At 38.3% G+C, this 24929-nt stretch overlaps 1 protein-coding gene across 2 annotated transcripts in view; it reads right to left on the bottom strand.

Annotated features, from left to right (window-relative positions):
* The window catches only part of LOC110170778 (phosphofurin acidic cluster sorting protein 1), a 100096-nt gene that overhangs the window by 57783 nt on the left and 17384 nt on the right, over nt 1-24929 (bottom strand). The window lies entirely within an intron of this gene.

Here is a 24929-nt window from a genome sequence, read left to right as displayed (position 1 = left end):
TTTGTCATTAGACTGGATGACCTGGCACTCTATTATTCTAACATAAGACCACTGGCGCTGTCTTATATTATAATGGGGTGATCTTTTTATAATAGGAGTGAAATCAAAGTGAATATGTTAATAGTTCTGTGTGTTTAATGTATTTGTTAATGGGGTTTGGGGCATTTTAATTTAGGTAAGTTTGAGCAAAGGTCAGGAGAGTCGAGGGGGAAGACAGTTTTCACATCTGCCATAACGTTAAAAAAAAAAAAAAAAAATCCAAAACTTACAGACGATAGCTTTAAATCTGGTTTCCTTGATTTACTTGAAATACATAATTAATGTTAAAAAATTCAGTAAAGCACCTTAGAGAGGGAAATCTGTATTTTTATGATTAATTTGAAACCAACTTCTTGATCTCTTATGTCTCACTAGCCATGAAAACTTGTTATCAAAAGATTTTTTTTTTCTCCCCAGTCTAGGCATTTCATCAAGTTTTGGCATCTTCTGTAATTGGGTGTATTAGGCCTATTACGTTGACAGATTAAATATTATTCCGTCCTTAATTGAGAATTTTCTTTTGTCTGTTACCAGTCCAGTAATTTTCTGCCTACGTGAACTGAAAACTGACGATTTCTAGCTCCAAGACAGAGACACCTGCACATCTGTTGTCTGTTCTCCTCCAAGCCCACATTATTCTGATGGGTGTCTGGACCAATCAGCACTCAGCTCTGCCCTAAACCCCGCCTCTGCTCGATGCGGACTGGCCGGAGGGACCCTGTGGTGGAGAATGCAGAGGGGGATGAGTCACTGTGGACTGCGGGCAGGTAGCGCTGACCTCCAACCACTGCAATAGAAAAATCACTTAGAACAAACTAGACTTGTGCCATAGGCTAAAGGACACATTTACATATTATGTTTTTGCCCCATTCCCTCAAAACAACTGTGTTACATCTGCTTGATACAAAATTGGGTCTTTTTAATAAAGATCTACATCCAATTCTCTGTCAGTAAATGCGTGTGGTTAGGAATAGAATTAAGATTTGACACAGATTTAAAGTCTGTTGTATATTGAATAAATAAAAGATCTTCACCGTGGCAGCAGGTGCATTTGAACATACAGAGTGTCACAAAACATTTAACATCATTTCGCAGGACAATAATTTTGGCAATCCTTGTTGAATTAACCTCAAATTTTCACAGAATGTATACAAACAGATCAAGATGTCATATTTAATGTTTTAATGTTTTATTTTTGTTCTGTTTTCAGGTTGAGCCGTTCATTCCCTAAGAGAAGTCATTTTGCATCTTGTAATATGCTCGCACACAGTCACCCAATACTCTGCAGTGTGCCTTCAATGCAAAATTTGGAAAAACTTCAACTGGCAAACAAATCTGGACTTGGTAACAAAAATTTTAAGAGGAAGGCTGCTTATGTGGGGCTAAAGGATCTGGTACGCCAAACCATCATTTGAAGAATCTGGGTTTCCAAACTTGTTCTCCTTGTGGACTTCTTGGGAGAGAGAGTTTTTCACGAACTTGCTCAACCTTCTCTTCTGATGTTGATGATGGTCTACCAGATCCTTTCTATACATACTCTGAAAATTAAGGTTACTTCAACAAGAATTGCCAATTGATACCAAGTCCAAATTTGTTTGCCAGTTGACGTTTTCCAAATTTTGCATTGAAGGCTGCAGAGTATTGGGTGACTGCTCGAGCATATTACAAGATGCAAAATGACTTCTCTTTGGGAGTGAACAGCTCAAAGTAAAAACAGTACAAAAATAAAACATTAAATACAAAATCTTGATCTATTTCTACACATTCTGTGAAAATTTGAGGTTATTTCAACAAGGATTCCCAAATGATTGTCCTGTGAAATGATGTTAAATTTTTTGGGACACCCTGTATCTTCAAATGCACCTGCTGTCATGGGAAAGATCTTTTATTTATTCAATATGCAACAGAATTTGAATGTCATTTAACAAATTTATATCTCTGAAATTTTTAATTATTTTCCTAAACACATGCGAAAATTATTTGCCTGTGAAATTGTGTAAATTTTTTTGGAACACCCTGTACTTCTGATTTTGAATTGCAAAACTGTGGTCTGATATTTGGTCAAAGTCAAGGGTGCAGTTGTGAGGTATCGTGTGATTCCCAGCCTTGTATTTGAGAATCAAACTAATCACCTTTACTTTCATTTAATTTCCTGGTTAAAGATGAACTATGCAACTTTTCTAGTGGAGGGTCTGCCACTTCTTTGGAGAGGTCATAACTTAGCCTGAAATATTCTACAGATCAGCATTAAATTTATCATTCTCCATTAAGACAAGAGTGGGAATCATCCAAGCCAAGTTATTAGTCAGATCCATGGCGATAGAAGAACATATTTTGAAGCTATTAAAACACTTAACAATAAAAGCTTGATGGATACGTTCAACAGCATGCAATGTACACAGTGGGCAAAGTAATTATATCAACATGGAGACAAGCAGGTGTCAGGCTTTTCACCAGAAAAGTTACATAATGCACCGATGAATAAAAGCCAAAAATATTACTACCTCCTTTGCTTTTCAGCATCTGTCGAAATACAAACAAGTGTTCCAATAATAGCTGCCCTTGACACATGAGGTGAGTTTGAATAAATGGTATTAACAGCGTAACATTGGACTCCCTTTCATTTGCTAATCGCTGGGGGGGACGGCCCAGAACTGCTGCCCAGGTCCTCTTTTGTTATTTTGGTGAAACAAATCGTCTGTGGCAATTACAGAGTGAAACAGGAGCGATAATTACACAGGATGGATGCAGAGAAGAGATGGTTTAAACAGACTGAGCTATTGGGGGAGATTAGTGATAGAACAAACATCTATGACCTTGGTCCTAGCGGTGGATAAAATTAACTTTTAAAAGCTGCGGATTGTGAGTTTAAGTGGAACATGGTACTAGAAATGAGATCAATGGGGATTTAAAAAGGTTTCTGTTGCAAGATCCGTTACCTACCTACTCTGGAGTGTTATAATGAAAACAGTGAAAATTTTCGATTTTGTACTAAGGAATAGACTCTATACTCTATACCGTTTCCACAATGATAATAAAAAACACTTTATTTAGACAATAGAATGTGACTTTCAACAATAAACCATAGTACTTGGCCTATATTAGTCATATGTGAGTCTATACTTTTTATGATACAGTTCTTTAGTCTATCTTTTCATTTACCATATTTTTCAGGCTATAAGGCGCACCTTTAATTTTCTCAAAAATCGACAGTGCGCCTTATAATCTGGTGCGCCTTATGTAATCATTCTGTTTGTGCTTACTGACCTCGAACCGATTTTATGTGTTACACGGCACTCAAAAATCTGTCAAAATGTTTTCGTATAACTTTGGTAAACTATGAATCCTGAAAGCTTGATTGTCCAACAGAAACTAGCCGCATCAGCGCACGAGGAGCGAGCTGTTTTTTCAAAGCTTATAGTTTATGAAAATTAGCCATTTGGTTTTAAGTTTAATTTCTGTAAAATGTAAACAAATATGTGCATAAGACTCATTCACTAAGACAGGGAGGCAAAGGCAGGGGAATTACGCCACTATCTGACAATGGATCAGTGGATGCCTGAGCTAAGGTACAGTCTCAAGTGCTGTCCGTTTGTTTCGCTTAACGCATTTTATGTACGAAAATAGACGAGATAATTCATCATTATTGATATTGCACCTTATAATCTGATGTGCCTTATAGTCCGAAAAATTACAATTACAAGGTATTTTATTGGCAAAAACTGCTTTAATGACTTTAAAAGGGCAACAAAAGGCTATAAAGTACATTAATTATAATAAAATTGTTCAGTTTAATCCAAAGAAACATTCTATTCTTTAAAGAGACATTTGGACAGACTAGAGTGGTACTGCCAATTTCTGCAATATCACCAGAAATAAGTCAAAACAAAATATGAGTCACTAAAAAGCAAAGCAAACTTTGTCATTTCAATGTAAAACGTGATACTCCAGACCGCTAACAAAATCACTCCATTCTTGGCACTCTTCGCCATGGTGACAAAACACATTAGCGAAACGGCTGCTAACATGCTGCAAGCTAAGGCCTCATTGTCTGTGCCAGTCCAATTTTACCCCTTTTTCTCTTATCTCAGTCCCAGTAACACAAGCTGTCCACTATTGCGCACTCTCTCTCTCCCCTGGTCTTTTCATCCTCACTCATCCTCTTCATTCAAGCACTGGGCCCTTCTCCATCTGTCCCATCTGATAGTGGCTCAATTTTACCTCCACCAAACTCATCCTCCATCTCGATTCACAACAACAGCAGCGGGGAAGAAGAAAATGTCTTTCATTTGGATGTGGCTGCTTTTCAAAATTGGGGAGATGAAATGGTTGGTCTGAAGAAGTGAAAAACATTTTCAAATTATGAGCAATAATAAAAAAAGAGTAAAAAATACTGGCAGTTTCGTTTATGTTTTGTGATAGAATTAGGGCAACCAATATATATGGATAAAATTACTTTCAAAGCGCAGAAATAAAATTATTAAGACAGCTTGTGATAAGCGATTAAAACAGCTGAAAAAGTATGCATGAACAAAATAAACACACATTTTAAGAGCACTATGCCAACTGTTTTGGCGGTAGGAGGTTGTCTTCATTCATTTGCATGTTTTTTGGTATTTTTGTGCAATAAAAAAAATGGATTCTTACTTTGAGTCGTCTCTGTAACTGTAACTTGGCTTGGTGGCGTAACCTGTTTGTCTCCATAAAGTAGTATAGAAGCATTATGCTATACACAGCGACATTACATTACCTTTAAATTTTGTATAAATTATAAAACTAGAACATAATTAATTTAGTTTGACTTGTGCTCTGTGCTCAATTCATCAAGTAACGATATATTTTCCAGCAATTACCTATTTAAACTAACATTCATATAACAGCTATGCAACAAAATCATACAAGTTCCACCATTTTAACAACTCGGTACCACTCGTGCTATTTCAAATGCATGAAATGGTATGAGTCAAAGTGTATAATGAGTTTTGGTGCATGTGGAGGAGCAGGCTGGTGTCACTGAGTGGGAGGGAGTCATGTGGGAGCAGTGGGAAAAGTAGGTTACACAGGTACCTGCATAATGAGGGCTGGGAGATATCAACCAAAAGGAATAGATAAGAATTATTATTACATCTCATTTTTGTAATCCATCCAAAATGTGTTAGAAAAGTCTAAATTTCAAACCAAGAGTGAATGAACAGTCAAACTAAACACAAAATGCTAAAAGAACACCTTATTTTATTCTTTGGAAGACTCAAAGGTGCCTTGGCTGGTATCCAGTTTCCAATCTGTTTGAGCAAAATGTGTCTTGTCCCAGTACAGATATATTGTATAAGCAGCTTTGAGGTTAAAAAACCCCAAAACAAAACAGTCAGCTGCACACTATATGCATCTAATGAAATAGTTTTGTTTTTCATGTTTTGAATCAGGTACAGGACCTTTACATTTTTATAAATTCATGTTCTGTCTTCTGATTGTTCTCCTATTCCAATATGCAAAGTACAGTGGTCCCTCGTTTATCGCGGAGGTTACGTTACTAAAAATCCAGCAAAAACCCATGAAGTAGTCATCTTTATTTTTCACAATTATTATATTTGTTTTAAGGCTGTAAAACCCTCAGCACACACTTTATACACTTTTCTCAGACAGGACAGTTACAAACCTTTTTGCATCCTTCTTAAAACTTATTGCTGCTGTCGTCCTGATGTTATTTTCCTCCTTCATGTAACAAACCGAAGAGTCACTTATTCCATAATGGCGCCTTACAGCCGCGTAACTTCTCCCTTCCTTCAGCGTGTCCAGAAGTCCAACTTTTTGTGTGATGGTTACATCTTCCTCTGCCTTTGGGGTGCGACCGCAGGAGTCTTTGTTGGTGCAGAACGTTTCGTCATCATTATTTGTTTTGTCGGGGTGAAAACTCACAAACATAAGCACTTCAGAATCACACTGCTAGTGAACATTTATGTATATTTGGGAGCTGAACGCATACTGTACATGAGACACGGCACGGAGGAGATTGATTGACAATGGTCTACAGTCCCTTAGCCAATCAAGACGCAGGGGGAGGAACACAGTGCACATTCATACGATGTAAAAAGTATGCAAAATTGCACACACAAAAAAAATCAAAAGAGCAAAGCTACGAAAGATGAACCGCTTTATAGTGAGGGACGACTGTATTCTGTATTTTATACCATGATCTAAACAGATCTACAACAGGACTACATAATTCTACAGTGTTTTAAATAAGATCTAACTGAAAGGAAGACAAAATAGTGAACACAAAATGTTATTAAAATGTAAATTGCAGATGAATCAAGAGCTGGGCGATAGGACAATAAAAGTAGTTTTTGTCCTCATATTGCTTAAGCATGTACTTCAGTTCAATTTGCATGTATGAAAATGGATAATCTATTTCCCAGCATAACATTTTTTTTACTATTTCTGCTAACATTTTCAAAACTGACATCTGTGATGGATTGTTCTCATATCCTGTTCACGCTGCGTATTGTAGAAAACATGTTTGAAATGGAGCCTCCAAAAGCACATTTCCCTTTCCCCTCTATGACAATAAATGACACATTTTACATTACAGCCAAATATCTCTCTTCAAAGTAACATCTCTATGACGCCTTGGCCCCAGCTGGCCCCTGCACGCCTCTCCGTCTCAGCCTCAGTGAATCAGAAATGACAAAAGATAAAGAAGAATGTGCAGTGAAGATATGAGCTGACCTAAATCTGATACAGACTCATCACTGTACCCTGTGTGAAAATGACTCTTATGCAAATTTGGAGTGGAACTTGTCACATTTTAATAGCATTTTCCTCATGCCTCAAACTGCTCGGCCTATGCATAATATGAATGATAGTGGAACAGAAAAGAACGGGAGTACAGTATAGCAGCATAAAGAATATTGCATTATGGCATGGAAATGACTGTATATTTTCATAGAGATGCAGCCCCACTCACATGTTTTTCATGGACTTTTTGAGCCTTAAATGAAGAAATACAAGACGATAAAGTTATTGTCACCATAGGGAAATTTGTCTTCTGCATTTGACCCATCCTGGGTCACCTCATCAGGACCAATGGGTGCCACAGTGCCCGGGGACCCATCTCTAGATCTTGAGCTACATTTTTTTGGTTTGGCTTTGGTTTGATGATAATGCCATTAGGGGTGTGCAAAAATATCAAAATATCGATATATCGTATCATTTAATGTGATTATACAGTATCAATATCGTGGGCTGCTGTATTGATATGGTGCCAAGAGTATTTTTTTATATATTTTACTCAGTTATTTAGTTATAAAGCTACAGTTTTGTTGCTTGTTTAGTGGAAGGGAACTCATTTATGCGAAACATTTGATATTTTCACTGTTCTGATAATTAAAATGTTTGTCTTTCATATTAAGTTTGCACAAGAAGTGGTTTTACAAAGACTTTAATATCATAGCCATGATTTAGCCATTATTTTTTATTTAACCGCATTGAATAGATTTGAAATATCGAATACGTCCCCCTGGGTTGAAAGTTCCAGCTCGAACGTCCCATTCTCTGTGTGGTAATGTCCCCCTCTTCCCTCTGGGTGCCCCCTTCTCTCGGGCAGCAAACTGGTGACTGCTGTGCCCGGGAGAGGGGGAACGTTCTCAGTGGCCTTTAGTCGGCCATGTCACGCACTGTGATTTATTGAGTTAGAAAATCAGCTTCTATATTATAACAAAATGAAATGTGAATGTAGCGAGACCAACTGTCGGGTCTTGTTTATGTCATATTAGGAAGATAAAGGAATATAGACTCAGGTCAGCATACACCCACAAGTTACCTGTGAGCAATTTTCTGAGACAAGTGATGGCAATGAATAACTTACCATCTGACCACATAGAATCAGCATTTTATCATCTAAAGACCCACTGCCCAAGTTCTGCAGATGGACTGAGGAGAGTACTGACAATTAATAATTATAAAGTAATTAATACAATATATAAAATTTTAAAAAGTTGTTGTTTTTTTTTATTTTTTTTATATGTATATAGATTAACTTAGTTTCATAAATTCAGAGGGACTTTCAATTCGATACAATAGGAATTGTATCGACAAGTTCTTAATGATACCCAGCCCTAAATGCCATACTGTGGAACATTCCAGCAAAAGCAATAGCACCTCCTCTGGAACAAATGAGCAGTGAATGAATGAGCCTCATCTGGTCCATAAGGAGGATCAAAGGAGGCGAGATGATTGTTTGTTAAAAATAGTCCAGTTTACTACGAGATGTGACCTGACATGAACGTGAGTGTGGCCCCGGGGGACAGTGATGCCATCTGCAACATGAAGTAATGCCCTCTGTGAAGTCTACACTGTAAACGATCAGCCTCTCAGTCTGAGCTCAAACGCACTGTAATGCACCAACTATAGAGTTACATAACCAAGTGAATCCATCCAAAAGACCAGAATACGTCAGCGCTAATGTTTATCTGGGTAATAGTGACAAATCGCTGCCCGTGGCCTAGATACTGACTTCATAATATGCAGCCTTAAAGCTAAAATATGTAATTAGACTGGCCGACCCCTGTTGCATTCTCACATAACACCAATAAAAGCTATTACATTCAAATAAAGTCAAGCTGGTGACACAACCAGGGCAAGATACAGGTCAGATCTGTGGAGAGGTGACCTTGTGTTTTGTTTGTAATATGTAACAGCATTAAAGGTCCTATATTACACAAAATTGACTCTTGTGAGCTTTAAATTATGTTATAATGCAGTTACTATATTTTTCAGACTACAAGTCGCACTTTTTTTGGGAAATTTATTTTATAAAATTAGAGACCAGGAATCGACATTTCATCTCGAAAGGCAAGTTATAGTAATAACAATAGAACAGAGAACAACAGGCTGTTAACGTCACATATTAAGATGTTCCAATAACTATAGTATAAACAACAGAACAGAACAAATTTACCAAACTCTCACTCCAAGTCACTAAGTCACTGAATTCTTCATCCTGAGTGTCACTTCTGAGCAACTCCGTGACCTCCGGAGATAAACAGAGCGCCGCTTCCTCTTCTGTGTAGCTGTCGTCAGACTCAGCATCAGTTCCGGTTAGAATTATTCCGGCCTTTCTGAATCTTGACAGGATGGTTTTGGTTGTCACTGAAGTCCAGGCTTTGTTGATCCATCCAATCACTTCCAGGAAAGTTGCATGGTGCACCCTCCCAGTGTCACAAGTTTCTCGGGTCACTCCAAACTTTATTTCTGCTGCTCGATTACAGTTTTCAGCAGCATATTTCACTATTTGCAGTTTGTACTCTGCAAAATATGGTTTTTCTTTTTGGGGGCATTTGTGTTCAGTCTTCTCAGTTGTTTTAATAAATTTGTTTAAATTAAAAATGTTCAGTGTTACAGAAGTAATGGTGCAATCGACTGATATGATACAGACAGGACAGAGGCTCTTTCTGCAGGAGACATGTGCAGTAGAGGGCGAAGTGACAGTGGTACAGGAGTAATAGGAGTAGCAGATTCTGGCACACAAACCTAGAGCGCTGGTGCTGTGCTTTGTTTCATTCATGGTTGAGTAAACCTTTTTTATTAGTCTGTCTACATTTCCAAAGCTCAAAGTGCTCTGTTCCATCTCATGTCGTCTTGTAGTGGTAGTTTATTCAAGTTAATGCTACCTTTTAACTTTAGTTCAGAGGAGATCAGCAATTCCAGGGCTGAACACAGTGGAGTACTTTCTGTAATGTGTGTTTTCAGTTTGAGAGAAGTATTCAGCCTAAATGTGCAGTTTTTGTCCATTAAACAGTAAATGAAACAAAAACACACCTCTGGGTATGTTTGTGTGTGTCATAACATACAGTAGATCAGAAAATGGCATATCTTGTGCATTTTAAGTCAGATCAATTATTTTCTGTAGAAGGCCGATTCCAGGCAGCAGCAAGAACATCTCCAAGTAGGCAGCAGATCCACCAGAAAAGTTACATAGTGCATCTTTAACTATGACAAAAAACAAACTTGAAACTCTGCAAATACTCTGATAAAGACGGCCATTATTCCATTAGACAAATTTAATCCATTACCAGACGTGTGTAGGCTGTGGTACGTCCCATGATAACTGACTCATATTTTCTGCTGCAAAATAAAAAAAGAGAAACATAAAGGGGATGTTTAAGCCTGCTTAGCATATGGCCTTTAATAATGACAGTGCTTTGGAGCGTTTTCAGTGGGAGACAAAAAAACTATGTGGGCTGGACTTAAAAACAGCAGTTACAAAAGTGGAAGTTTATAATACAGAGATGATAGTTGTAATGGGTATGTGTTATTTTTTATGATACTGTCCAGCGTAACAACAAAAACTGGTCAAAATGTGTAAAAAAAAAAAAAAAATACTCAAATGTATTTTTTAAATGTAAAATGTGAAACCTGTTGCCAGATTTGGCTGAAAATGTGAGTATATTTTCTGAATATTTATAAATGAGGAGTTTATTTTTCAGTCCACTCCATTTTTGTATGACATCAACCAAGTACTTTACAGCAATTTTAGAACATTTGTGATGGATAGAAAAAAATATCTTCTCAGATTAACACTGGAGCAACAGAAGTTCAGTAGTTACTGATTTTAAAGTAGAAAACCTTTTAACGATTCTGTAAAGTGTCTTTGTGACATATCTCTGAAAAGTGCTATATAAAAAAAACTTACTTAACATTGTCAATTAAGAAAAAAATCAAGAATTGCGTGATTTTTCTTTCTCCAAACTTGAGATCATACAAGTTTAAAAACATTGTGATGATACAAGCCTAAACCCCAACCCTGCACATCAATCCTCTTTCCCACTTTATGCGATTGTCAAATAATAATCAAGATAAACACTGAATTTAAACCAGTGTATTGATTTGTTCTTTTAACCGTCTCCAGCCTCATTTGTGGACTCCAATACAAAGCACTGATATTGAACTGCGGCTGAAATCCTCTCTCTCTCTCTTTCTCTCTCTCTCTCTCTCTCTCTGTGCACCAAAAGACCATCACCTCCATCACTGCTCAGGGCTCTCGTCCTCCTCTCCAGGCTAATCCTGTCATCCCTCTCTCATTCTCTTTCTTTCTCTTTCCTTCTCTTTCTTTCTCTCTCTCTCTTGTCTTCTCTGCCCCCCTTTCCCTCGCTCTCTCCTCTCCCTCTCTCCTCTCAGGCTAAAGCCCCCCTCTAGAGCTCCTCTTAGAACCAATCAACCATCTCTTTCAAAGAACACTCTGGGACTCAACCACAATAGCTGAATTATAAAGACACTTCTCAATCATATAAGAGGTATATTTAGACTAACAGTAATCAAGCATGCAGTCTATCAAGGAGTTTTAAAGGTCCGTCACCTGCTTGTCACCATAGAAATGTTACTGCTCTGTCTGAAATGGTCCACACACAGTATGACATTAAACTAACTTGCATTTATTACATTATAGAGGCTTTTAATTCACAAAAGCACCTTCCATTCCTACTGTGAGCCAGGTTGCCTCTCCGTAGATCTGACCTGTGACTTGGCCTGGTGGCGTCGCCTGCTGGTGTCCATGGAAAAGATTAACGCCATAGTGTAGAACATTCCAGGCAAAAAAAGATCTTCACAGAGACAAGCAGCAGGTGCAGCTTTAAATAACAGGGTGAGGAGTGAAGGAAAAATGTCACACAAAACTGAGAGTCTTAAAAAGCAGCTGTAAGACAAAGCTTTGACAAAAAAATACTAAAGCAATGTATGAAAATATCAGTTCTACAAGTCGGTTTGAGCTTAAAATGAAACATATTATAGTATTTTCTCATGTTTAAAGGTTTGGAGTTACCCTTAAACATGACTTTAACTTAAGCATGAGGAAAACTCTGTCATCAAGGTTAATGCTGTCCATGCCTCATTTCCTTATTTCAATGGCCTCCCTGATCCAGCGTTTGAACTTTTTGTTTTCTGATCCGATGATCCGTGCCCCCACACACCTGGGACACCCTCCTCCAGAGAACACCGGGCGACGAGAGGCGTGGTCAGTGTGAGCGACCTGCAAGATCCATCAGGCTGACCACGCCTACAGGAAGTAACAACAGCTGATATACGACACAACACCACCAACACAGGTGACAGTTCTGAAGATGGCTCGCAGCAGCCGAAACATGTCAACAAGGTAAATACACTTTACTGTCTTTAAAAAGAACCCAAGAAGTTAAAAGTACATAAAAAAACAAAATGAACATCTTCAGCCTGAGTTCATATCAGATTGTGTCGCCCAAATGCAAATCCGCCTCAGTGATCAGACACAGACACAGACACAGACAGAGCCCAAACCAAGGTCACAAAATAGTCTGATGTATTCTTAAATGTCAGCTTCAGGAACCAAGTCATTCCCATCCATCTTTTTTTAATCCATTTTCCCCTCTGATCAAATTGTGTGCTTACCAAATGAATGAATACACCAGAACCCACTTTAAAAAGGTTTTGATTTTTCTTCTCTAATCAATATTCCTACATGATTAAAATCTGTTACCGCTTTGCCTCGAATATTTCAGAGAATGACATTAAAATGATCATCTCCATGGAGACAAGCAAGTGACACCGCAGGTCATGTGCGGAGAGGCATGTTTCCCAAGGTATTTTTGCACTAATCCCGCTTGAATAAACGCAGCTAAATCGGTCTTTATCGAGACAAACTGCAAACCAGAAAAGTTAAAGCTTTATGTAACCAACTATCACTGTCACATTCAGTTCAAATTACAGCTATATGAAACACAATGGGAGCACATCCTGTATCGTCTGTGTGCCCTTTTCCTCAGTCCTGGTCTCACGTCTCAGAGCTGTGGTTGACATGAGATGGCCCTTAGCCCGGAGCACAGCACCACGTGAAACAACACAGATCTGATGTAATGGTAAAGTGGAATAGTGCGTGTTGAACTGTTGCACGTATAGAACATGAAGAGATGTAAGCAAGGCAGAGCGGGCAAATCACTGGAGCGTTATTTACAGAACTGACAGACAGAGATTTCTATAACCACAGAAACAAACTATTTTTAGCTTTGTATCATAATTAAAGGTCCTATATTACGCAAAATTGACTCTTCAAAAACAGACCTAGAGTTGTGTTTTGTTTCATTCACACACAGCCCTTCATTTTTAATGTGTCTATATCTTCAAAGCTCAAAATGCTCTGTTCTACTTTGTGATGTGATGAAGCAATAGTTTTCAAGTTAACAGCTGCCTTTACCCTTTTTGTTTAGGAGAGAGCAGCAATTCTAGGGCTGAAATCATCCAAATGATTCAAGAGAGAAAGTGTACAGAGTTTAACGGCCTGTTTACACGAGAACGCTTGCGGGTAAAAACGACAAAATATTTTATCGCAAGTGCTTTTCGTTTAGATAGTGATGGCGTTTTTGGGGCTTAAAATCTGAAACCACCCTCCAGAGTTGAAAAGTTCAATACGCTCCACCGTAGCGTTTCCGTCTACACTGCCCAAAACACAAAACTCTGGTCAGATCTGCTCAGGTCGCGTACACGTTTACGGCACATACATCACCACTTAGCCGCTGGCATGCTTACCCAACTGAATTCCACACACTTTTGTGTCACCATATGCATGCAAATTTCCTCCCAAAAATGCTTGTCTAAACACGGAATAAAGAGTGAAGACGCGACGCCACTTTTGCACCTTCTGTTCAGACCGTCATGATATAAACACAGCCTGAAACCCCAGTGGAGCGCTTCCTGTATCACCACATAACACCACAAAGTGTTTTCTGTTTGAGGGAAGAGCTCTCAATATGCGTGATGTGTGTGTTAAACATGTACATATGAAACAAAACAACTCCAGGTCTGTTTGTGAAGAGGACAGATAACATAGATCAGAAAACAGTGTAATATGAGTCCATTAAATAAAAACCTACCTGGAGTTTTAGCAGTAAAGTCTCTGTACATTGTCTCTTCAAATAAAGGCTGAAGTAACTAAACTAAAAGTGTGTTGTATGTGAACCAGCAAGTAAGGCTGGTGCAATGTTAGCATGCTAGTTGTTGTTAAAAACTGTGCTCTGACCTCTGAACGTTGGGAAAGAGCTTAGAAACTCATGGTGCATAATTGAGATGCGAGGAATTCATGAAGAAGTGTTTGATTAAATTTAACAACTTTAAAATGAGCTAGTTCTGTTTTCCCTGTTTTTAAGACAAAGACAAAGTAAAAATCAGGTTCAGCACATTTAAGTTATTCCAAATATTTGTAGTTTTATCACAGTAAAGCTAAGATGATTGAGTTTTGAGACACATGCTGATCTGCCATCAACGCGTCTCTGCTGTTCTGCTGGTTCAAGTGCTTTTTGTAGACGTCAGTGTAAATCAGCACTCGATGTTACGACAGAAAGCACAGAAGCAACAATAGCACACGCACACAAGCACACAGACACACACACACACACACACACACACACACACACACACACACATAGAGCGTTCATTCACTCACGAGTCTGAGCTCAAGTGAGGAGCAACAGTCAACAGCTGCTACACGCCACAAAAACAGCTTCAATACACTAAGCACAAGGAGAGATGGAATAAGAGGAGAAATAAAAGAGAGAAAGAGAAGGAGAGAGTAAAAAGAGAGAGAAATAGGTGGTGGGGGACAAAGAGCGAAAAAGAACTTGGAGCAAGGGAACAAAAAGCGCGCGAGAGAGAGAGAGAGCAGTGAGAGGGCACAAACTGAGAGCGAGTGAGTTTAGAACAGAGAAAGGGCACAGAGAGAAAGCGAGGGCACAGGAAAGGAGAACAGAGAGAGGGAACAGAGAGGGAGAGAGAGAGAGGAGTGAGAGGGCACACAGAGAGTGAGAGAGAGGTTAGAACAGAGAAAGGGCACAAACAGAGAGAAAGAGAGGACACAGAAAGGGAGAAGAGAGAGACAGCGAGGGAGAGAGGGAACAGAAAAGGACACAGAGAACACAAAGAGAAGAGAAAGTGTGAAAGTGAGAGAACAGGGAGAGAGAGAGTGAGTGAATATGAGAGTGAGTGAACAGTGAGAGAAAGAACACACAGAAGAGACAGAGTGTGAAAGTGAGAACAGGGGGAGAGAGCGAGAGGGAAAGAGAATATGAGAGTGAGAGTGAGTGAACAAGGGGAGAGAGAGAGGAGAGAGAGACAGTGAGAGAGTGAGCACACACAGAGGAGAGAGAGAGTGTGTGACAGTGGGAGAACACAGAGAGCGAGAGAACACAGAGAGAGCAGAGAGAAAGAGGAGAGAGTGAAAGTGAGATAACAGAGAGAGAGAGAGAGAGAGAGAGTGAACAGAGAGACAGTGTGTGTGAAAGTGAGAGAACACAGAGAGAGAGAAAAACACACAGAGGAGAGAGAAAGTGTGTGAAAGTGGGAGAACATGGAGAGAGAGAGAGAGAGAGAGAAGAGACGGAGAGTGAAAGAGAGTGAACGGGGGAGAGAGAGAACATACAGAGAAGAGAGAGAGAGTGAGAGACAGAGAGAGAACACACAGAGAGGAGAGAGAGAGTGTGAAAGTGAGAGAAGACGGAGAGAGAGCAGAGAGATAGAAAGAGAGAGAACATGGAGAGAGAGAACAGAGAGAGAGAGAGAGAGTGAGAGTGAAAGTGAAAGAACATGTGGAGAGATAGAGTGAAAGTGATGGAACATGGAGAGAGAGAGAGAGAGAGAGAGAGAGAGAGCTGACTCTCCTTTTTTATCTGTTTCTTCATTTGTGTTGTGTCTGTCTTGAACTGTGTGAAGCATCTTTGAGCGTCACGAAAAGTGATACACAAGTGTTATGTATTATTATTATTATTATTATTCACACACACACACAGAGAGAGAGAAGGAGAACAGAGAGAGAGGCGAAGGAGAAAAGAGGGAGCACAGAAAGTGATAAAAGATTAACAAGAAACAAGAACTAGAAAAGCAGAGAAAGAGGGAAAGGAGTGACAGGGAAAAAAGAGGAGAGAGTGAGAGACAAGATCAAAAACACAATGTATAATGAAAGAGAAAATCAGGCTAAAATGAGAGGGGGAGTGGCCAAAGACGTAGAGAAAAAGGGGACAGAAAGGTGAACGAGAGAGTGAAAAATACAAATACAAATATGGTTCAAATGAAAGAAAGTGGGGGATGTAGAGTAGAGGATAAGAGAAAGGGGGAGAGGAGTAGAAAAGGGAGATAAAGATAAATACAGAGAGAGCGAGACAAAGCAAAGATGTAAAGAAAAAGGGAGAGAGGGACGAGGGCGGAGAGGATAGAGAGAAAGATGCAATTTACAATAAAAGAAAATAAACAACTTTTGATGTGTCTAATTTTAGTTCCCATAACACATCCATCCATCCATACATATCCATATATAGCATTAGTGTGCCTGGCTGCAGTTTCCTGGGTCTGCTTTGCATTTTTTCTGTATCTGTTTCCGAGCTTCTTCTTCATTCTCCTCTTCCTCCTCTTCCTCATCTCTGCTCTAGTTCACACAGCCACCGGCAATGACAGGAGGAGGGCAAGATTTAGCCAATTAGATTTTAACAGGGTCACAGCGAACCCAGACAGGAGATGTGTTTAGTTTAGTAATAACAGGTACGCGCAATATACTGCAAAACTACAAGTACTGGCTTTATACTGTAGTACTTTTACATGCAGTACTTCCCGCGCTCTGTCAGATCGTCCACAGCACAGACCCACATCAGCTGACCCTTCGTTAAAGCGATTACACTTTATTATGAGCAGCACACGCCTAATCCAGTTTCGCTCAAGACCAAAAGACAACACACAACTGCATGCACACAACCGCACACACAACCGCACACACAACCGCACACACACAACCGCACACACAACCGCACACACAACCGCACACACAACCGCACACACAACCGAACACAACAACGAACACACAACCGAAACACACACACACAAACCGCACACACAACCGCACACACAACCGCACACACAACCGCACACACAACCGAACACACAACCGCACACACAACCGCACACACAACCGCACACAAGGGATTTCAGAAAATTATCTACTTATGTTTTTTTCTGACAGATGTAATGTTTTATTTTCAGGTTCATCACACAGTCCATGGCGAGTAGAATAACCGAGAGAAGATTCAATTGAAAGAGCCAAATGCATTAAAGTTGCACCATGTAACTTTTCTGGTGCAGGGTACTCTGACTGCTCGTCTCCATGGAGATGTTACTGCTTTGCCTGCTTGTTCTGTATGGCATTTAACACACTTTAACATACTGTAACAGGCTGTGCAATTAATCGAATTTTGATCACAATTTCAATTTCTGTGTCAAACAATCTCTAAACTCATATAATCAAGTTGAAATGATTTACCTTAACAGAGTTTATTTTGGGATATTTTTTATATGAATAAGTATATTTATTTTATTTTTTCCAATATAGAGATTGTAGAACAGCTGGATATATAGTTTATTTTGGATAAACTATATATCTTCAAAGTATATTTTATTTATTCAATTTTTTGTTTTATACATTGCAAAACTGCTCTAAGGCACATATTTGTAGCCTATATTTATTTTCAATTTGAGAGTTTTGTATAAATTATCTTTTTTTTTTCTGAGAGAGAGGGAAATGCTGAATAAATTTCATTGCGTAAAAAAAAAAAAATCATTTGAATAATCTTGATTTCAATGTTGACCAAAATAATCGTGATAATGATTTTTTCTATAATGAAGCAGTCCTACAACAATGTCTCCTCTTCATCTGTTGGTGTCATCTGCTTGTCTCTAGAGAAATATAACACTACACTGTGGAACATTCAAGGCAGGCAATAACATCACCATGGAGACAAACAGTTGTTGAAGCCTCCTCTAGAAAAGTGAGTGTGTCATTAAATAGGGCAGGTTTACTCTGAACATTATCTAAAGTTTTATTGTTACTAACTAGACCAAACAAGTTCTCTCTTAGCATTCGAACACTTTCATTTTTAAATGATTTGTCCAAACCTCATACAGAGAGAATGAAAATCCTTTATCTGAGCTGGCACCTAAATGAGCTTCCTGGTTATCAGACGGGGCCCAAAGTAGAAAGTCAATATGCAGCAGCTAAAAGCAGAGGGAGGGTATTTTTATCTGTGGCGATTAGGAATGCATTAGATCCAAACACACAGAGGCTATAATACACGTGAGATACTGTTGCATAAGGACTAAAAGCGTAAAGATTCTGCTAAAATTATTTGGAAAAGATTGTTTCTTCCAAGAGGGAACAAGATCACTGCTGATTTGGGGCACATGATCTCTCAGTGAACCACGGTATAGTTCATATAATAAAACTGGTTTCAAATAACTACAATAATAAATTGGGTATCATTAATGAGTTGCTGATACGATACATACCTCGATATATAGGCCACGATACGATACGTTTTTCGATACAGTGCACTTTTGATTCAGTAGGATTCGATATGATATAGTTCAAATTAGGGATGTAAATAACCAAAATATTGTGATATCATATCGTCAAAGTTCTCACAATAATATCGTGGACCATCACAAAATCGAATTACAAGTCTTTTTGTTTAAATTAAGAGTTATGGTGCAACAATAGCAGCAAAGACAGAGGGAACTACATAGACCATGATCCTTTGCTCCATTTCAGTGCAGACTACAAGAAGAAATAATAGTTCTAAGCACTTTTAAGTTTTATTTCTTTGGATTTATTTCTTGTCAAGGTATTTTAAGAGGAAAAAGTAGTATATTAACAGTTTTAGCTGTTTAGTCTAAACAAAATATCACAATAAATATCGTACCGTGAGATGCATATCGTGAAAATATCATACCGAGAGATTTGGATATTGTTACATTCCTAATCGTGAGCCTCCCTGCCATATCATGAGCTTTCCCACAATATCGCAATAAATAAATATCGTACAGTGAGGTTCATACTGTGACAATATCGTATCATGAGACTTGGATATCGTTATTGCTATTTCAAATTGATTCGATACAGTACAAAACGGTACAATTAATGTGAAAAATGCTTTTACTCAAAACAATGAAAATGTCAACACAACTGTAGCTCTTACACAAAATAATTTACTAGACATACAAAATAAATATATAAATATAATTAAAATATTCTTGGCGATATATCGATAAAGCAGCCCACGATATTGATACTGTATCATCAAATTAAACTATACGATATATTGATAACCCGATGTGTCACAGTGATTTTATTTCCTTGTCCAAGTCTAAATATTGATGAAAAGACACAGTACCATCTGAATCCAGGTCTCTGATTTATCTTTAGTTTACAACGCCACATTTGTCACGACTCATATGATCTAAAAACAAAAGCTTGCTGACGATATAAATGTAACGAACACTTATGTTAAGACAGTTATAAACAACTGATCAATAGAGTGTTTAGTACTTTACTTCATCAAATTACTAAAGAAATCAATATGTCCCGAAATAAAAAGCGATGTAATTCTGTATGCAGTATTATGTAGGTCAATATCTCACGTGAGAATTTGAAATCAGAAGACCAAATGCGATTTAAAGTGGAGATTTGTCCCTGTGGAGAATAGCCTCTAAAACAGCAGGAGTCCTTTGTGTCTGTTCCTCCGACTGAGCCAAATCTACTCAACATTTTCAAACACCAAAAACCTCTGAATGAGCGAGTCCCATTATGTCGCGTGGGCTATAGGAAAACCATTTGTGCTCCGCGGGGCTGTCTGTTCCCATGGAGTGTGACCGATAAAATGGACACTAAAATGGGGGACAGATTGTGTAACTTTTACTCTGATTTAACCTGAGCGTTCAATCTGGGGCAAATGTGTACCGGGATACTGTATTACGTAATAAGAGATGTTTTAGGACAAAAAGACATTGCAAAATGATTACTTTTATGACAGTGACTGAGAGATTTATGGATTAGGAATTCAAAAGACAGAAAAAAAAAAGAAGATAACTGGACACAAATATACACTGTATATTCTACATTTTTTTGAAGCACACTTTATCTTTTCTCATTTTGTGAAAGCGAGCTGCTTGATTTCGCAAAAAAAAAAAAAAAAAAGGTAATTGTGATTTTTTTTTAACAAATATTGTGATTAGAAGTTGGATTCTGTTCAGAGTGCAAGTAAACAACTGCAGAAGCTTCAACATTTTTGAGAAGACTGAAATATGAACTGATAAACTAAAACAAAATCATCTGAAGCTTCTATAAAAAGGCATTCTATTATCAAAATAGTTGCAGCTTTTGAGATTTGATTATTCTGCCAAATCAAATTGTAATTTTGATTCAGTTATGAAGTTATGATTAATTGTACAGCTTTATTGTTAAGTTGTTGTCGTGTATTACACAAAATTGTCTCTTGTGAGCTTTAGACATGTTATAATGTTGTTGCTGCCTCAAAAACAGACCTGGAATTGTGTTTTGTTTCACTCACACATGTTTGAGTATCACTTTGTTATTAGTCTGTCTACATCTCCAAAGCCCAAAATGTTCTGTTCCACTTTGTGATGCCATGAAGCAGGTAGTTTGCAACAGCTCCTTTTACCTTTAATTCAGCAGAGATCGCCAATTCCAGGGCTGAAATTATCCAAATGATTCTACTGAATGTGTATGGAGTTTAAAAACAGTTTTGTGTGTGTGTGTTTTGTTTGTTTGTTGGTCTTTTTTATTTTTCTTATTCAACGGTATAAACAATAACATTGCTAGAGGCTTAAGAATTCATATTCACAAGGCTCAGCATGTGCAACATTAGCATTACACATTATACAAATAATATATTAAATTCTATACAAAGAGTTAAAAACACAGTAGAGCACTTCCTATATTACCACATGACATCACAAAGTGGAACAGTGTTTTCAGTTTGAGGACTCAGCCTGAATATGCGGTTTGTGTGTTAAACATGTGTGAATGAAACAAAACAAATCCCAGTATGTCTGTGATGAGGAAACAACATTATAACATACCCCACAGTGTAATATGGGTCCTTTAAGGCAACTACATTAAACCTCCCTAGAGAAAACTGAGCCATGGGAAGGAACTCAAACGCATCACTGGAGCCTGGGGGGTACAGTAGAAAGTGTGATGTGTTCAGGGCCACAGTTGCATCGCTGGAGTTTCCAATTCTCCACAGTGAGATAGAGTTGTTCCAGTCGGCTTCCTCCTGAGGTCAATTTACAAACAAACAAATGCAGAAGTGCTCCAGTGAAAGTGAAGTCCTCCATCTCAACATCATGTATGGCTCTTTATAGTGTATTCAAATCAGAGCAGCACGGTACGCTGCTAATGCTATACTATGTATGCAAATACAAGCAATCCAACGCACAAAGCAGCATGCTAGCCTGTTGGCACGATAACAAAGTTCATTTACGGAATAAACAGTAATGAAAATTTACCACTTTTCACTAAATTGTTGATTACAAAAGCACCAGTCCTAACTTTTTAGCCTCAAGATGACTTACAACAGGGATCTCCAACCTTTTTCCACCGGTGAGCTCCCTTTGCAAAACAAAAATATCAGAGACTCAGAGAGCAACTCACCTTAGTGGTCACAAGAAATTGAGAAAGTTTAGGAGCCACAACAAGTCTTAGACAAGATACAGTTAGACGCCTATAAAACATAAACCATTATCCATATATTAGAGCACAAGTTAGACATCAAAATGACACATTTACAGTGGTAATAATGACATTTTAATTATCAACCACAATACATATAATTCAGAAATCCCATGGCGAGCTACTTGGAAGGGGGTAGAGAACTATTGGTAACTCTCGAGCTCCAGACTAGAGAGCCCAGACGTACAATAATGTATGATAGTTTTGATACACATGATATGTGACAGAAAATTTATTCTACAGATGAAACAGTATTTGTAATGAAATATAACACATTTAAAGTTACTAAAGCTATTGAAAAGATGCGCATTTGAAGTACTTAAATTGTTTTTTATAGTTTCCAAATGGTCTGTAACCGGTATCAGATTATGTATCAGGACTAGTTTAAAAGGTGCACTGCACAGCTTTTCTGGTAGAAGGTTCACTACCTAATCTGATTCATCAGCTGGTTTCATTTTGTGGAAACCGTCTGACCTCACACATTAGGATTCGTTCACTCGGTGGTAGGCGGGTACTTTTTTTATTTAACCAGTCGCTGCTATTTGGTCGTGATGTATGTAATGCGGCGCTAACTGGGCTAACTGGTATATTAAGCTTTTCCCAAATCCTGTAGGAATAAGAGCAATAACATCTTTCCGCTTGATAAAATTCACCAAATATTCTCTTTGTTCTGGCTTTAAATCCTCGATCTCGAGAATCGTTGCCAACACAGAATGTATGGTTTGTCTACATCCATCTCGACCACTTTGTTTACTGTTGTGCTGTATTACAAAAGGGATCCAGACAGTAGCTTGAGTTTGATGTCATGGCTTCACAGCTCTTTGCCGATTGGCTGGTGTGCGGTCTACAACTTCCAGGGTTCTTGCAAACCGTATAGTGTATTACAATTCCTGACCTAGTCGCTAGAGAGAAATGAAACTGAGCAGAGGCACTAGGTGACGCCAGCCTGGCTATCCACTAGCTACTTATCTCCATGGAAATGTTATTACTTGGGATCTTCCATGGTATGATATTAAATTTATTCATTTATAATTTATTATTTATGTATTTATTTATTCAGTTTGGATGTTTCTATAGCTTAAAAATAAAATAATTCCTTCTGTGAAAAGGGGAGACTCCCCACAGATTTGAATTGTAATGGAGTGTAGTGCTGAAATGTGTTTGTCTCCCTTGTGGTAGGTAGGGTTATCTATACTGTGGAACATTCTAGATAACGCTTTCTAACAATTTCCAGGGAGACAAGTAAGTAGCCTCCATCAAAAAAGCTTCACAGTGCACCTTTAGAATATTAAAGAAAAGAAACCATTTTGTATTAAAAGTCACATTCTATCATCTAAAAATATGTGGCATCAAAATGAGTATCAAGCCTTTTTCCAGACACTGTAATCAAGTTTGAAATTTCAGTATAATGACAGCACCACCTCAAATATAATATATCAGTTTATATTGCAGAAGAAAATGGTAACCAAAATAGCCCAAAGAGTTGAAACAGAGATCTTATAGAGGCTCAGTAGTCAGTAGATTCACATTTCTTTCTTATGTAACTGGATGCCTGTGTGTCTTTGTCCCCAACACAGTGAAGCAAAGCAAAGCATATGTCAGTGCTATTGTACCTGCAAAATGTCACTATAGTCTGCCGCGGTAAATGGAAGCGCGTGCCAGAACAACAGATCCTCCTCCTCTCCCATAATGCATCACTGCTGGAGGGAGTACAAGCCGTAAAGAGGGCTACGCACACAAGATTTAAAAACCGAGCAACAGAAATGACCGCCAGCTCCTCTCACCGCTCCATCGACCGCAGTCTCCACACTGCAGCAACCCCTCCCCGAAAATGAAAAGAGGAGAAGGCCAAAGATAAAATAAATAGACGTCATTATGTTAAAGACGCATTGTGTAACTTTCGGATGGTACCAAAACGACTACTTAAATTTATTTGTTTGGAGGATAAGCCCTGCCATCTTGTTTTTCGGGGGGTCATACACAGTAGGGCAGATAGTAGGCTACAAAAAAAACAAAATCAAAACAACCGCACACAAACACTCACTCACACATGACTTTTAGAAACGGAATAAGTCAAATTTGAACAAAAACTAAGACAGAGTTCAAATATAGTCACAAAATACAACAAGATCAGAGGCGGCGCTATCTTTAGGCAAAAGTAGGCGGCTGTATAGTGCCCCCGAACATGGAGGGGCCCCCAAACAATTGCCCTCAGTGCCACTAATGGCCGAGGCCCCAGAGCAATTTGATTTTCTCTCAATATGGCATTAAATGAGAGTAGTTTACTTTTTAGTATCTGATTGTCAAATCTATGGACAAGAATGGAATGGACTCGTCAGTTTGACATTGATTTGAACATAATCAGAGCATAATCATAATCATGTATAATAGATGTAAACAGAAATGTAATTGTAATAGCAAAAAAAAAAAAAAAAAAACTTCTTTCAGCTCTGGTTATCTACTAAGCTCCCTACAGTAACTAATAAGACAAGATTCCAATCCACCCTAATTCAAAGAGAGATGTGCGTGTCTCAAGAAAAATGGGGAAAAATAGACAATAAATATTAAAAAACAAAACAAAAAAATAAAACAAAACAAATTTTTAAGAAGTGCATTATAGTGAGGGCCCCAAACTCAAGTTCACCTAGAGCCCTCAAATTGCCAACTCTGCCAATGGACAAGATGAACAAAATTCAACAAGATGATCAAAAACAATTACACGGTGGCTCTATGAATTTATGTTATTGCTTCATTTGGAATGTTTCACAGTATGGCATTAAACCTTTCCATCTTCATCGAGACCATAGCAAACCAAGTTACAAGTCAGATCTGTGGAGACTGGAGAGGCAACCTCGCTTGCAGTTTTTCTAGGTATTGCCTGGTATAGGTATGTCTGTTTTTCTAGGTATTTTTGAGCTATAAAACCACATGAAATTGAATACATGTAAGGTAGAGCTGTTTAATGTCACACTGTGGAACATTCCAGACAGAGCAATGACGTATCCATAGAAACAAGCAGGTGACAGACCCCCAACCAAAAAGTCACTGCACCTTTAATTTTAATAAAAAAATTGTGATATGATTTATTAAAAGGTGCACTATCTGCCATTTGTAGTGTAGTTCCTTTTACCTGCTTGTCAGATCTGTGAAGAGGCAAGCCCACTCACAGTAAGAATCCATGTTATTAAAAGGTATTTTTAATCATAAAACCTTCTTAGCGTAATCCTGTAATTAAATGCATGCACAATGTTTAATGTCACACTGTGGAAAACGCCAGGCAAAGCAAGTAACATCTTTATAAATT

The sequence above is a fragment of the Boleophthalmus pectinirostris genome, unplaced genomic scaffold (assembly GCF_026225935.1).
Source record: "Boleophthalmus pectinirostris isolate CB_2022bp ecotype Guang Dong unplaced genomic scaffold, ASM2622593v1 HiC_scaffold_20, whole genome shotgun sequence".
Taxonomy (NCBI): Eukaryota; Metazoa; Chordata; class Actinopteri; order Gobiiformes; family Gobiidae; genus Boleophthalmus; species Boleophthalmus pectinirostris.
The sequence above is the reverse complement of the archived record's forward strand: the minus strand, read 5'-3'. Positions and strand labels throughout refer to the sequence as shown.